The sequence below is a fragment of the Vombatus ursinus genome, unplaced genomic scaffold, assembly GCF_900497805.2.
Source record: "Vombatus ursinus unplaced genomic scaffold, bare-nosed wombat genome assembly UNPS02001419.1, whole genome shotgun sequence".
Classification (NCBI taxonomy): domain Eukaryota; kingdom Metazoa; phylum Chordata; class Mammalia; order Diprotodontia; family Vombatidae; genus Vombatus; species Vombatus ursinus.
In genome coordinates, this window is record NW_020941197.1 from 23,051,751 (window position 1) to 23,067,960 (window position 16,210).

The following is a 16,210-nucleotide window of genomic DNA, read 5'->3' on the forward strand; positions in this document are numbered from 1 at the left end:
ACTGTAAAAGGGTGATAATAATAGCACCTATCTCACAGAATTGCTGTGGGGATAAAATGAAATATTTGTAAATTGAAAACCTTATATAAATGTTAGCTATAATTACTAAATTACTAATTACTAAAAGGAGAAAGTTGGATTAGATGGTTTCCAAAATCCAGTTCCAGGCTAATGTTCCACGATTTTACCCTAGAGAGGAGAGACCAATCCTGCAGCTGACCATGGGATCATTTGGCTCCACACTGCCCTGAAACATTTCCTGTCTCAATATTTTGGCTGGGACCAAGCTAACATTTTAAAAAAAAGAAAAAAAGGCATGCCTCTCCTTCGGAAGTTGCCCCCTCCCCAAATCCTTCCTTTCCCTTTGCAGCTGTTCCCTTATCCCCTGGATGATGAATTAGACCAGGTCAGGGAGCTTTCAGCTTTGGGCCTTTGCAGACTCCCTCTCTGCAGGACAAGGGGGTGGAAAAGAGAGAGGGCGGGACCAAAGAGTCTCACCAATGATTTTCAATTATTATATTCTCTGATTTGGTTCTTTCTATCCCTGGCCACACACACCTCACACACACATACCCCAAAACCCCCAGTAGGAATAGCAGCTTTGCGTCTAACTGGTTAACCATAATTTTTGCAAAAAAAAAGGAAAGGTAGGAGAAATCAGAGAAAGGGGTCTGAGAAAAAAAATCGAAAAAGTGTGTATGTGGAGGGAGAAGGATGGAAAACTGAGCGAAGGGACGCGGAGCAGAAATGCCCAAGATTTGGTTAAGAAGAGGGTGGGGAATAGAAGAGAGAAGGAAAATGTGAGAAAGCTGGAGGTTGAATGCTGAAAGGAAGAAACTGAGGGAAAAAATATGGAAAGGTTCAGGAAAAAAGAAGGATAACAAAGTTAGGTGCGTTAGAGAGAAACTGACCAACTATTTAAGACACCAGGTTTTTTCCCCCCTTCAGTTTCCTTTCCAGGACTGATTTTTTTTTTTCTTTCCTCCTTTTTGCTCCTCCCCCTCTTCTCTGCCTCCTCCTCCTCCTCGCGGGGGGAATGGGAGGCTCCAATGCAGGAGTAGCGAAAGAAGGAATTGTTTGAGAGTTCAGTCATCCAAAAAACCTCCTTCCATATGGAGGGTCCGGGTGCCCTCATGGCAATGCCTCTTTCCTTCTCCTCCTCCTCCGTCTCCTCCTCCTCCTCCTCCTCCTCCTCCTCCCGCCGACACTGCCACCGCTTCTTCCTCCTCCTCCTTCCCTGAATACCAAACCCATCACCCGACACACTTCCACTTCAACGCAAACTCTCCCTTAATCACTTCCTATCCAACCATCCGGCCTGGAAATTCTCTACTTCAGATTGCCTTTGTTGCTGCTGCGATTTTCTCTCTTCATTTGGTGTAGCTGTGTGTGTGTGTGTGTGTGTGTGTGTGTGTGTGTGTGTGTGTTCGTGTATGTATTGCCATCCCAGAGCGCTGACCCTGGGTTCCAAGTTTGCACTTATCTACACCGGCTGCATTAGAGGTGAGTAAAGCAATCATAAAGAAGTTTGTTTGTTATTGTTGTTGTTGGTTTTTTAAGTCTCGTCTGGGTGTTTTTGTTTGTGGTTTGTTTTGCTTTGCCGGGGGTGAAGTGTAGGATGGCGAGTCGGGCTTTTTATTGGGGAGAGGGGGTTGTTGCATGGAGAGAGGAGGAATTGATTTCTGGAGATTGCGAACGATGTGAATTTCTGGTCTGGCCAGAGGCTGGGATCTGAGTTTTTGGAAGTTGCCTGCCGGGCCGCAGTCACAGATCTTTGTGTGCCTGGATGCTGGAGCCTTGAGCATCGAGGACCAGGCATATTGCAAAAAGTTTGTCCGAGGGAAAAAAAGTTTGTCCAAGGCCGCGCCGTGTCCTTGGCCCCGGAAGGCTGGGGTCTGCGTAAAGGCACCGAGATGGAGAGCAGGGACTGAGAAGCGTTCTTCCTACCGCAGTCTCCCGGGATCTCCCCCCTAGGTCTCCCCAGTGGTCACCCGGCAGCTCGTTGATTTCACTCTGCACTCCCAGGCCAGTTGCGCCAAACCAATGGAGGGCCTGGGACCGGCTCCTCCAACCCCTGCCGCTTGCTTTCCCCGCAACTTCCCTAAAGATTTACAGCATTTTTCGGCTTCCCGGCTCCAGGCCGCTGGATCCCACTTGCCCACAAAACTTTCCACTTTAGCCTCTCCCGGAGTGAGGGTGGATTAATGTCTAAATTGAAAGAAATTGTTTTAAAGAGAAAAGCAATGGAAAGGCAGTTCCAGGAGGATGAAGGGAAGAAGAAATAGTGGGAGAAATCCCCAGTACTAGAACGTGTGTGTTTGGGGCCAGGGTGGCAATGAAGAATGGGAGGTTTGGAGAGTGGGGAAAGGTTGGGGTGGAGTATGTGTGCGCGTTCTGCTTTCTGCTAGTTTTGCTTTTCTAGGCTCTTACTGGATTTTGTTTTGGTCATTGAAAGAAGATCATGGAAATGAACAAGTGGGAGAGGTGGAGAAGAGGGCAGTGGGGAGGAGTGAGCAAAGAAGGAAAACAGTTGCTATTTTGTTCGTGAAGAGCACTTATGGGTGCTTAACTTGTGGTCGTGCATATATCTTTCTAAGATGATGGAGGAATTTGAGGTGAGAGGAGAATAGTCAGTAAGGCTGAGACTGAATGTAAGGAAGGGTCATTTTTTTTAAAGTAACAGTAAGGAAAATAAGGATTCCTAAAGGATGCTGGCAATTTGATTAAGAATATTAAAATCACACAGCAAAACTTTCCAAAAAGCGACTTGTCATGTGTTCAAATTTGTTTTGTTCTTTGCACAAATCCCTAGTCCCATAAAGTGGCCCGAAATTACCTCTTTGAGCTAGGGAATGGATTTCCATTAAATTTATGTTGTTGATGAAATCTAATGTCTCCTTGTCCTTCCCAAGTTCTCTGTGTATGGTGGGGTCCACTTTATACCCCAAATCATTTGCCACCAGGGTAACTTTGCAAGCACTGGCTAATTAATTAATATAATTGTTAAAGTTCTTGCATGGTTTTGGGAGGAAGGGAACTCCCAGTCTAGAAGCTCCCTTCATTGGTCCAGTTCATCAACTCCTCTGAAACTTTGTTTTTGAGAGTTGCCTGGGCAACACCCACCATCCAGTTTATCTACATCACTAGTAGAACTTGAACTCAGGTCTTTCCTAATTCCAGCACTGGCCTTTTATACACTAGGCCAACCTGCCTCTCTCTACATGTCTTAACATTTCTGATTTACTTGGTGACTAGTCCCTTAACTGCTCTACAATTCTCTCATGGCCTTTTGATCTTTCCATTTACAGCCAATAAATCAGTCTTCATTTCCAGTGGGCAGAAATTCATCAGCAAAAAAAAAAAAAAAAACCAAAAAAAACACCAAACCCAAAACATAAAAATAATGTCTTTTCTGGCTGGAGGAGGGGAACATCTTTAGGGAAAGTGCTTTTTTTTCTTTCCAGTAGCTTATATTCTTCAAACTTATCTGGCTTCAAAGTGACTCAGAGTAGAGAAGTTTCCAGGAGTGTTTCTGAGGATTTGTAATTGGTTCTACATAAATGAAAGAAAAGAAGGTTCCCATACTAATAATGGAGCTTCTTGGGATTAGCAATGACTGTTGTGAGCTGTGAGTAGGAGTGGAGTTAAGGTCTCCCAATCTGTGAGTTTTAGAAGGGAGAATTTGCAAATAAATTACAATTTAAAAATGAGAGCTACTTCATTATATTCTTTCTTCCAACTATTTCAGTATCAAAAGTGAAATAGGCTGGAACTTCAAAGAGCCAGGGGTTGCCCTCATGACAACAAACAACGAAATGAAATGTGAGGTTTGACAACTTAAACCTCAAAAATCCCCGTCCCTCATTCTTAAAGAAAAAAAAAACTGAAAAAGAGCTTTATGCAGCAAGAAAAAAAAATGCACTAACATTTGTCCCAGGCTTTTCTATTAGGAACAGATACAGGTGGTCATTATAGGCAGAAATTAGACTTTTGGCAACAGATGCAAAAAAATATGGGAGTAGTTCTTCAGCTTCCCATTGAATGAATTAGCTTAGCCTGGCAATATGGGAGATCCCACTACCTAATAGAAATGGGTGGAAATAGCTTCCTTGTTTTGCCACTTTGAAGTGCTCTTTAAAGTGTTTTGGACCTCAACCTTTCAGCAACTTGTTTGTGGCCTGTGTAGCCCCCAAATTAATCAATAGGTGATTTTACTCATGAAATAATTCAGCTGACATCCCCACAAACACCACAGTGGTTTAAAAAGGAGGGCAAGAGGTGAGGCTGGTGGTCACAGATCCCATAGGATAGCGGGAAAGCAGAATTCAAATCCTGACCCAGCTACTGATTCTGGGCAAGAAAGTCACTGTGCCTCTCTTTGCCCCTTTATGCTGAAGCACTGGGATATGTTTGTCCTGAATAATTTTTGTGAAGTGCTTACCCAAGTTCAAAGTGGTATAATTGGATTTTGGAACTTAAATTATCTTCAAACCCCAGGACTCCACTGGAGTTGTAAACCTTAGTTCATTTAGTAATGTAACTGTCATCCTACTTGATTTGGGTGCATTAGGAAAAGGTTAAAATTGGAAAAAATCTTTGCACAGAAGGTGTCAACACCGAGTTCCCTATTTTCTTGCTTTCTTAGCCCAAAGATATTTTCTTTTAACCATCATTTCTGTGACTATAACCTGAGGACAGAAGAGACCCTAGTTGAGTCACTTCTGTCTCAAGTGAAAGTTTGTCTCACTGAGCTTCTTTGGGAGGCTGCTAATCCATGAAATATAGCAATGTACACCTGAGTTCTCACAACCCCAAAATATCCCAGTTATGATTCACAAGGAATAGCTCAATGTCGAGATGAAGTATAAACATTGTTTACTGTCCTGTTTCTTATGAGACTGAAAACTTACAAGGTAAATTGAACCTAATTTATAGTACTAAGCTTATTTTCTATTCCTGGGAGCAATTCAAATCCTAAAAATGATTTGAATGGGTATTTTTCAAATTTATGGCACCAGACTAAATGTTTAGCATAGTATACACACACATATACCCCAAATATGAAATCACGTTTATACACTGCTTTCATGATCAGGTGTTCAATCTTTGGAACCCACTTGTAGAGTAATGTCAGGCAAGAGATGATGGTGTTGAGCTCAGTTGGAGAAAAGTTGGAGTTGCCTCTTTTGAATGACCTGAGACACTAACCCAAGTGTTGAGAAACCTGGGTTTGAGACCTGGCTCCTTCTGTGAACTCCCATTTACCCTTGGTTAAGACCCCTGAACTGATAGTATTCCAGAATCTCTTCTGTAGAATGAAGATAATGCAACTTTGGCTCCTCCCTTTCCCTTGCCCCCCTCCATACCCAATCAGTCATCTTTTCCATTCTTTCTGGTCACATTCCTTATATCAGTCTCATCCTTTCCATTCCTACCATTATCACCTTAGTTTAGGTCCTCATTACCTGTTGTATGAACTACTGTAGTAGATCAATTCATCTTCTCATATGCCCCTCAGATCAGTCCTTCATCAAATTAGCCTTCCTAAAACTATTTTCATCATGTCACTCTCCTTCTTTGTTGATCTCACTAGAGGATATGAAGGGGCCATCTCCAGTCATCCTGATCTGTAACTTGCCATGGGACTCAGATGGCTCCGGAAGAGAAAGTGAGGCTGGTAACTTTGTACAACCTTTCCTCACTTACATCCAATTCACTTGTATGTCATATCATCACCTTCCTGATGTCATGGTCTTCTTCAACAACGAAGGACAAACAATAACAACTCCCATTCAAAACTTCTTGTGTCTCTCCATAGCTTATAAGGTAAATATCCAGACTCCTTTACCTGTTATTAAAGGCCTTCCATGACCTGGTCCCACTTTCTCTGGTCTCCAATTTCTCTTATATAAATCTTTTGCTTCAATAGGACTGAAGATATGAAGCCATCCTTCTTATTTCTGCTGCTACCAAGTATGTTCTTTTCCCCATTCTCTGTTTAAACATAACCTACCTAACCTTCAAGGACCAGCTCAGATCCCATCTCTATGGTGAGGTCTTCTATCATCTCCCCAGTCCTTAGAGATTCCTGGGTTCTTCCCAGAGCTCCACGAGCACAAATGGCTAATATTGCTCTTTTGTCACTTCTTAGATGCTATCTGGTCTTTTCAGTTAGAGTTTTATGGGACTAGTTTAGTCAGGTAATAGGGAGTATGGGAGATTCCATTCCTTCTGTGAAATGGGTGGGGATATCTTTCTTTATATTATTTTGAAAGGGCTTTTTCCATGTGTTTTGGACCTCACCCTTTCAGCAACATATCTGTGACTTGGGAAGCATAAAGATTAATCAGCAGGAGATTTTACTCATGAAATCACTCAGTCAACATTCACATAGACCCTTTAGTGGTTGAGAAAGGAGGGCAAACAATAATGTAAAAGGAAAACAGCATTAGAACTTTAATCAGTAGATGATCTCGACTGTGGAGGACCAATGGGGGAAACATGCCTTTCACTCTTGGCAAAGAGGTGATGAGCTCTGTGTGTGGATTGAGGAACATGTTGTCAGACTTTTTAAAAGGTGGGGAAGAATTGATTCTTCTGGTCATAGAATACCAATATTGAGATGAGATGAGTCTTATATTTTCTTGTAGTGCCCACAGTTCCCTGCCTTCCACATAGTGGGAGCTCACTCAACGAGTATTTGTTTGTTAGGGAATGGATGGATTACGGCGGCTGCGGAAGAGACTGTCTCTGAAGAGAATTGCCTTCTGGTAAAGGGTTGGGGAAAGGGTGAGAACTCAGCTCCAAGCATTTGATTTGCTATTATGGGCTGCTCATTTAAATGCCAGCAATAGTGTTCTTAACTAGCTTTAAAAGTGGATGTGTGCCCTTAATAAATTTTTAAATGGTATTTTATTTTTTCCAATTACATGTAAAGAATAAGATTTTGAATTCCAGATTTTTCTTCCTCCCTTCCTTCTCCCTAAGACAGTAAACACTTAATCAAATATTAATTTCAGTTCCCCCCTCACACTTGCAAAGCAATGAGCCAAGAAACTGGAAACTCAAGGGCTCAGCAAGACCTTGGAGAAGTTTTGTTTTGGTTTTTTTCTCCTGTTTTGTCATTTATATAAAATGAGGTTGTGGAAGATAACTCCGATTGAAGTTCATGGCCGAGTATCTTAAAAAAAAACAAATGTCAGCCAAGTGTTTGATTGTTGCATTGTATGGATAGAAGATGAGAGAACTTTCTCTTTCCTAAATTCCAGAACAAACTTCCTGGAATCTGTGACCTTGACATTTTCCCATCATTCATACTGACAGTGAATAGACATAAAAAGAGGGGAGTAAGAGACAGCAGGTGAGTTGGTTTTTTTTGTTTGTTTGTTTTGTTTCATTTTATTTTGTTTTGTTTTGTTTTTGCTGTTGTTTGTTTTGTAATATTTATAGCTAAATATCCTTGGACACATGTATGTTACACGTTACAATGTGCCTTTCAAATGTGTAAGTATCATTTTCCTAAGTCTCCTGTTTTTCTTTTAAAAGAAAAGCAACTGTGGAAAAATGGCAGCCATGAAAAAAGGTTTTTAATAGTAGGATTGGAAGAGTCAGGTTTTTGAGATTCCGTCCATAGTTCAGACAGCTTCCAGTTTAGTGCCTCTGATCTCTGCTGTCAAAGCTCCAGAGATGCAGGTATGGCCTTTCTCTGGCTGCATGGTAATACCAGTGCTCAATATGCTGCCTTGGTGGGCCTTCAGTGACAGGAACCAGGTGCTCTTGCCTGGTGTTGCTGAGAGCACCAGTGACACAGATTTATGTCTCAAGTCAGTGGTATTATATAGAGTGCCTTGTGGTATGACATACTATGCTGTGTTTTTCTTGAAAACGCAGAGTAACTCCGGCTTCTTCCCATCTTCTGAAATGTAGTTTGGGAAATCATTTGTCTTTTCCTGATGGCAAATTTGGCTTTATCTTCAAAGGAAGCCTTTGATGTTTGGAATAGAGTTGGCTGGGGAGGGGGGTGGATAAGAGAGATATCATAGCAGAAACTCCAAATTCACTAGCAGAAAGTCCACACAACTGAGATGTCAGAGAAAATGTTGAAGAGAACCTCCACATTCCTAGGAGTCAGCAAAAAGAAGCTGTAAGTTCTGGGCAGGGGAAGATGAGTCTGGTTTGCATCAAGTGTATTGCCAAATGCCCTTGCTAGGGAGGTAACCAGAGAGTAATATTTTAGAGAAATGTCCTTTTCCCAGAATCCTTTGGCAACACTGAACAAGGCAGAGTAAGGATGAGGTGAGCATGTAGTTCCCAGTGCATTTGGGAAACTTCAGTTGTCAGACAGGAATGAACAGAAAATTTACTATCTCCAGCACTGAAGTAGGGACTAGGAGGGCTACCAAAGGAACAGGATGACAGATCTTGCTTGCCCTCAAGGTGATTTCATTTTATTTGGAGAGAAAAGACAAAAAATACATGAAATAATTCCTCAGATACTTCAGTATACTCATGATGTCTTTTATGCCATGCCTCACATGTAAGCCATCATCAGTAATATATTTACAGCCTACTTATATGCATCTTGCATCTTTCCATTGACTTTTAACCATGGAACCAACTCAAAAATTTAAATACATGAGACTAGTACAAAATACTAAAGGAACCAAAAAGAAAAAACATGATCTTTGTGGAAGTGAAGTTCAAAGAAAGTAGCAAAACTTGTCAAGATTTGAATGTTCCTTTATGTCTGAGTTTATAAATATTAAGCCCTACTCTCTGAAAAACTCATTCTTCTTTAGTCGGTGACTCACCTCTAGGTCCCAAATTCAAGGCAACTTTGAGCTTTTGTCAGAAATTGGAACGTCCTACATTCAATGAGGTTTTAGGGATTTGCATTTTGGTTAAATTCTTAAAGTCAAGAATGAGGATGACACCAACCTTTTGAACCTAGATGACTGGAAGAAGTTCACGGCAGAGTAGTAATGAGGAGGAGGAGATGTGCCTCTTAGTAATTTTTGCAACTTAGAAGTCTTGATAGTGAGGTTTTGACCTTGAAAAATGTTAAATATACTAAAAAGAAAAAGTCAAGGGAACTCTTTTTGAATCCTGTCTCTGCCACTTGACAAGTCACCTCATCTCTCTGGGCCTCAGTTTCTTAATCTATAAAATGAGGGGGTTAAACTAGATGACTTCTGAAGTCCTTTCCAATTTTAAATTCTGTGATTAAAAAAATTTGCTTACAATTAGTCATCTCATCACCTTTAGTAGATGAAGAAAAAACACTTTTCAAATATTATTGTCTCATCTTCCAGATTATATCTGTAAAGCCATGGAAATGAAGGTGTTGGACGTTCCTCTAGTGCCTCTATACTAAGCAGCACTTCAGTTTAAATTTAGAGATTCTGCTGATAATCTTTCATTTTAGATTCCTAGTTCTGTGTATATTGCTCCAAGGTATTGTTATCTATAAGGTCAGCTTAGCTCTGAGACCCACAATCCTGTGCCCTTTATATAATCTGAGCTCGTAATATCCCTTTTCTATATTACAATATACAAATACACAATATACAAATACCCTTTTCACAGAGAGAAGTGGACTATAAAATGACAGCTATTGGTTTAAGCCTACCTAGTGTTCAATTGACCACTCTAATCAAAGACACTAGATCTAAATTGGGGATATGTAGTTGTGATCCCAGGACTGCTGCCTGAGATGATGGGATACCTGGGGTGCTGAATGTCCCAAGTGACAATTTAGGGAGTACCCGCACGTCTTAGTTTCTGTCTTTTAAATTTGCTGTTTGTTCTGCCTTTGTGTGAAAAGCCTAATCTTGGTGGAACATCAGATATTTTCACTTCTCTGTTGGAATACCAGACCCAGATCAACCTCTGTTGTGCTCCCTCAATCTTATCTGGCTTTTTCTTTTTTTTTTAACTTAAAAATTTTTATTTATGCGTTAAAAAACCCATTGCTGCTATTTACCAATACCCAGTGCCCAATCGAATCTTTCCTCATAACAAAATAGAGTTAAGCAAAAAAAAAACAAACCTCAAAACTTAATATATTGACAGTCTCTGACCATGTATACCTCATTACATACCTGTAATCTACCACCACTTAATTGAGTGAAGAGACCTACTTGTCTTTTTACCCAAATAAAGTTTCTGTACTAATCTGAATTTATATATTTTTTTATAATTTAAGCAGGTTTTTTAAAGGTGGTTCATAGCTAATTAGGAGTGGGGTTTGGTTTATTCATTTTCTTTTAAATCAGGAGCTTTTCTTAATTGTTTCACAAATCTCTCTCTTTCATTCTCTCTCTCTCTCTCTCTCTCTCTTTCTCTCTCTCTCTTTCTCTCTCTCTCTCCCCCTCCCCTCTACCCTGTCCCTTTCTCTAACTGCTAATACTATATAAAATGAACCATCCTCATAAGACAGGATTCTTTGTTACACAATAGTTCAATTTAATGTTTCACACACACATACACACACACATATACCACTTTTTTTTAAACCAGTGTTATAGCATAAGTAATGGACATCCTATTTTCATATGAATGAATGTTTTGTAGGCAGGGTATTACATAAGAATTTGTTCTAAAATCACAGAACAGAGTTAGAGTTGTATTAACCTTAAGCCCAAACTTCATCAGTTGTAGCCATACTTAAAATGATCAACATTAACCACTGGTGCTTTAATTCCTTTAAGAGTTTGGTGTTTTCATCCCAAAAGACAGAAAATGTAAGGGGACCAGGTAAAATCCTCCACAGTCCAGTTCCTTTATTGCATAGAATTCTGTTGTAGTGATAGAGGCCCTGAAGTTCGGTCTGGCCTCAGCCTCTGTGACGGTGGCATTCTGCCAGGAAGTTTCCCTGGGTGGTCTTTGACAAAGGGAAAAGGAGCCATGGGGGCATTAAGTGCTCCCATAAGGGAGAAAAGGGTGTAGTCTCATATCTCTAAATAAGGTGACTTTCTCCAGTTGGAACTCTTGGGTGTTTTTTTTCCTTCAGTTTCTTCTGGATGTCAGTCTCCTCACTTTGAAACTCTAGGGCTGCTACACCATGGTCTTGTATACAAGTGAAAATAGCTGAACAGGTTTCTTGAAAGAGGTGTTGTGATGTGGGGTTTATTTTTGTTCTTCGTTTTCGTGAACTTTTCCATGAAGAGCCAATTTCTGTGATAATATTTTGTATATATGTGGTGCCTTCCTTCTAAGAGGGCGAAAGCAGGTTAGCAGCAGGCACCCTTCATCCTCACATCATTCATGAAGTGAGGACTTATTATTCTCTATTGACAAGAAGGGAAGCCCACAGAGTGGTTAAGTGGTTTGCCCAATTCATACGGTGAATCAGTGGCAAAGCCGGGAGAGTAGCCCCTCTAATCAGAGCCTGAGCAGTGGAGGTGGGTGGTGTTCAGCTCAATAAAGTCATTTACTAGTCAGTAGAAGAGGCAGCTTGCAAGAAAAATTACCTTAGGGAAGGAAGGAGCAGCTGTGACAGGCAGGTTTGCATGACAAGAGTTAGGACTTTCTGTAGAAACATTCCAAGGGCAGCAGGAAGAGAAGGAGGGAAGAAAAGAAAGAAAAAGAAAGGAAGGAAGGAAGGAAGGAAGGAAGGAAGAGAGAGAGAAGGAGAAAGAGAAAGAAAGGAAAGGAAGGAATAAAAGAAGGAAAGAGAGAAAGATAAAGGAGGGAGGAAGGAAGGAGAGAGGGAAAGAGAGAGGAAAGAAAGAGAAAGAAAGAAAAGAAAAGGAGAAAGGGAAGGAGTATCATTATAGAGAGGGAGCTTTGGATCCAGGAAGACTGGGTTCAGATCCTGCTTCTGACACTTACTGGCTGTGTGATCCTGGGCAAGTCATTTGACCTTTTCAGTGCCCTAGACAATTCTTTGGGGGGGGGGGCAATCGGGGTTAAGTGACTTGCCCAGGGTCACACAACTAGTGAATGTTATATGTTTGAGGCCGAATTTGAACTCAGGTCCTCCTGACTGCACAGCCAATGCTCTATCCACTGCACCACCTAGCTGCCCCCACCCTAGACAATTCTTAAGACTCCTAAATTGTAGAAAAATTGATGACCCTCATTGATAAGGATGGTTTCCTCATCTGGGAATTCCCTTTACTAATTAAACTGCAGGTCCAGTTCCCACCCACTACTGGACCACCATAACTCTTCTGGTTGGTCTAGACATTAAAGTCTCCTGTCCATTAAAGCTATTTCTTTTGCAGTTCACATAGTGTAAAAGGATTTTTGTCAGATTTGGGAGGGTTGGGAGTGGGATGGGGAGGGACACCAGAATTTAAACCTAGAACATGGATTGGGATATTTTTTTAATGGGCTGTCCCATCATTTATCATGTGTTTGCAGGGTTTGGAAGTAGGGATAGGGGTGCAGTAGACCTAGGCTAGAAGGTGCAGTTGCCTTCTGCCTCAGGAGGAGCCATTTACCATCTGAACTGAGATCTAGTCCTACTGGTTGTCCTAAAGTGTCCCATCCCTAACCCCCTTCCCCAACCCCTAGCCGAAATCCTGGGGTCTCAACAAGTTTAGTCAAGCAGAGTTGTTAGAGCTAAGAGGATGGGCTGAGTGGTGTTTGGTGTCATAGATAATTTCACTGGTCAAGAGGAATAGAGTGATAAGAAAAATATCTTGGGGAAAATATCTTCCCACAGAGCAAGTATGAGTTTGTATCAGAGCATGTTTTCCAGGGACTGACAAAATCTGGGACCTTACAGGGAAACAGAGGGCAACAAGAGAAAAAGACTTCACAGACAGATAACTGCAGAGAAATGAAACAACCCTTTATCTGAACATGGGGATTTGGCTGGAGAAGACATGGGGGAACTTCTTGTCTCGTTGCAAACACCTGGGAACCTGATGTGAGAGAGCACTGGAGAAAGCAAACCTTGGTTTTAATCCCAGCTGTATGAGCTTGTCTAATTGGGTAACCTTGAGAAAGTGCCTGGGCTTTCCTTTTCACAAAATAATACTTGCTCAAACTACTTTAGAGAAGTATTGTGAGGATATGAGATATTATAGGTAAAAGCCTCTGAGTTCAAAGCCTTTGTTTGCCTTGAAAGCCTATAGACCCATAGCATTTGTGATAACCTGAGATGAGCTAGGAGAGAAGAGTTTAGGAAACTGGTCACAGTTCCCTTGAGCAGTACCTGGGAACCCTCTGCCCTCTATTGCTCTGATTTGGGTTTTTAAAGGCCGGGGCTGCCTATTGGAAGAGTTTTGGATCTGGCTGCCAGCAATCCATCTGGATCAAATTCCTTATTCACTGTCTTTGAATTAATCCCTGGACTGGAACAGAGTTAAGTTATTACCAAGAGAAGAAAAATTATTATCTGTAGAAGTTCTGATATGATGACAGGCCTTGGGGAGGGTTAGAACCAGGATCATAAGGCTTTCAGTTACACCTCTTTTCAAAAATGAGAAGATAAAGGATGTAAATAGTTTTAGGGTTAACCAATCTGAGTTTTTATTCCACTTATTCTCAGAGATTCGTTAATGTGCTAAAGAGGAGGGTTGTGAAATCCTCAGCACAGAACAAAATTAATTAACTGTATTTAAAAATAAATCTTTCTGTGACCTAAAAACTTTTTGGAGTGTGTGTGTGTGTGTGTGTGTGTGTGTGTGTGTGATGATAAGAATCCAAATTCAAAATAATGAGGTGTTACCTCCAAGAAACAGAGCAATCACTACACTATACCATGGTAGGGTTTTTTTTCTGATCTTCTGTGGGGCCTTCAGCAAGATCCCCCTAAACTGTGTTGTATGTCCCAGTTAACCTACCTATAAAATTAACATAAATAGAAGTCATACATCATATAATAATCATTATAATTTCTATTTTTTTTAACTTAACTTCTGATTTCATTAGTGTAGGAATTCCTAGTGAAGAGATTCTCTCAACCAATATAGGTTGGCACCTGCTCTCCAATTACAGTCTTAGGTAGTTTCTCAGTGGAGCTTTTAGAGGTTAAGTGCTTAATGGAGCATTTAGAGGTTAAGTGCTTGTCCAGGGTCTCACAGCCAGGATGTGTTCAAAATAGGACTGGAACCTGAGTCTTTCTGACTCAACCCCTGTCCTCCAAGCCCAACCCCCATGGCTTTTTTTTTTTTTTTTGGTGAGACAATTGGGATTAAGTGACTTGCCCAGGGTCACACAGCTAGTGAATGTTGTGTTTGAGGCTGGATTTGAACTCAGGTCCTCCTGACTTCAGGTCTAGTGCTCTATCCACCCCCATGGATTTCTATTCACTTAACCAATCTGCCATTCTAGCAATTATTACCATTATTAATTATTATTTTTGGTGCCTGTTGCTCCTAGCATTATGCTAGATGCTTTGGGGGGGTTGCAAAGAGACCAGCCCATGGACCTGACCTACTCCAGGATCTCGTAAGTGTATCACCCAGTCAGGTTTCCCAGAAGGGTCCGCCATCATTCTTGCCTTCATCACCCTCTCCTCAGACTCCCCATCTGTAATACATCTGGCCTCTGTAGACCTCTAGTGTGGTGCAGGAGGCAAGGAAAATGAAGAAGCCCAGCTGAATTTGAGAGTAGTGACAAATCCGTTGGAGTCTGGTCAAAGTAGGGGAAGTGAGACTGGCTTCAAATCCCATTTCAATCATTCCTGGCACAGAACAAAAAGACGTTTCTAGATTTAGGAGCTGGGGAGGGAAGAAAACAGAGGAAGAGAAAGAGGGGGACTTGGGCCAACATCAAAGGTAAAAAAAAAATTGCAAGGAATATAGAATTGCACTCCCCCAACCAACATCTGTAGCAGTCGAGGAAATCTGTGCTTCAGATCCCAGGAGCACAGCCTCAGCCTCCTCCAGTTTTAAAATTACACACACACACACACACACACACACACACACACACACACACACACACACACCACCCCCCTCCATCCCCCCAGTCACAGACAGGAGACAAGCAGAGAGGGAAGGAAGAGAGTGTGCTTAACTTTCTCTCTCCCCCAGCCCATGGCATGAATGGAGCCCCTAAAGTGTCTGTGGTGAGTGAATGCCCTTTTATCGTCTATCTGCCAATGGACTTTCCTTGCCCTGCTGCTGCTTTGTAGTCTGGGCTGTCCAGAGCTGCCCTGTCGTTTGAGTCCCACATCTAGAAGTGCCAACAGTGCATTAGCTGCACCGAGCCTTTTTCCCTTCTGGCTGGGCAGAATCCCTCCTATTCCTAAATTTAAAGAGAAGGGAGGAGCACATAGGCCTGTTTTCCCCCTTCTGGCCATGTAGAATCTTTTTCACTCCTCTCTGAGTCAGACATATGTAAGGCCAAGAGTGGGGGGGTGAAGAAGTAAGCTCCTTGCCCGCCTTTCTCAGCCCTTCCATACTCTTTCCCAAGACCCGCACGTACAAACCACGGTGTAGATTGCCAGGGTGGGCCCTTAGCCTCTGGAAATCACACCTTTTAAAAACAGCAATTTTTTCCAATAGCATCCATATTGGAACAGGAAAAGAAATGAGTCTTTTGTTCCTGTTGTGCAATGAGCAAGGTGCCTGGTGAAAAGGATTTCTCTACCACACGGGGCTAAGGCATGGCTTGTGAGCAAACCCGTTTCTTCTACTAGCCTTCCAGAATCAAGCTGCACTGGGTATTTAGCACTAGGGACCTTCAGTCACGGCAGTAAACCGACAGAAGGGCTTGTGTCAAGATTATGACATCATCGATTTAGAGCTGGACGGGACCTTAGAAGCCAACTAGTCTGCTCTACCCTACCCTTCTTTTACCAGGGAGGAAACTGAGGCTCACAAAGAGGTTCAGTGACCTATAAAGGTCACACAGTTAGAAAGTAACATAAACAAGACGTGGTCCCACGTCCTCAGTTTCCAAGCTCAGTACTCTTTTCATTTTACTGTGGGGGTTAGTGACAGCAATGAAAGATATATCTTTTTTAAAATCTCTGGACTGCTGGCTAAAGAAACATGATATAGCTAAGCTCAGCTATTCTCAACAGTATGGGAGGAGAACTGGAAAGCCTATACTTTCCTCCAATACTACTGTAATGAACAAGGTTTCCATTTAAATTTACAAATTCCACAGATAATCTTTCAGTTGGGACTTTTTCATTCAGTGTATTACTCCAGTTATTAGCAGGTACTGATACCTAGAAGGTCTTCTCAGTTCAGTATTTTTTTCTTTTTGACATAGTGGCAGGTTAGGGGATTTTTGTGACTTATCC

The 16,210-nt window shown here is 41.7% G+C and overlaps 1 protein-coding gene across 4 annotated transcripts in view; it reads left to right on the top strand.

The window, feature by feature from the left end:
- Nucleotides 1-1,065: 1,065 nt before the first annotated feature.
- BOC (BOC cell adhesion associated, oncogene regulated) overlaps nucleotides 1,066-16,210 on the top strand; it is a 94,648-nt gene continuing 79,503 nt past the window's right edge. For all 4 annotated transcript variants that reach the window (XM_027867433.1, XM_027867452.1, XM_027867461.1 and 1 more), the window contains exons 1-2: nucleotides 1,066-1,503; nucleotides 7,269-7,360. The gene's annotated coding sequence lies outside the window, so the exon portion shown is untranslated. The remainder of the gene's footprint in view (nucleotides 1,504-7,268; nucleotides 7,361-16,210) is intronic.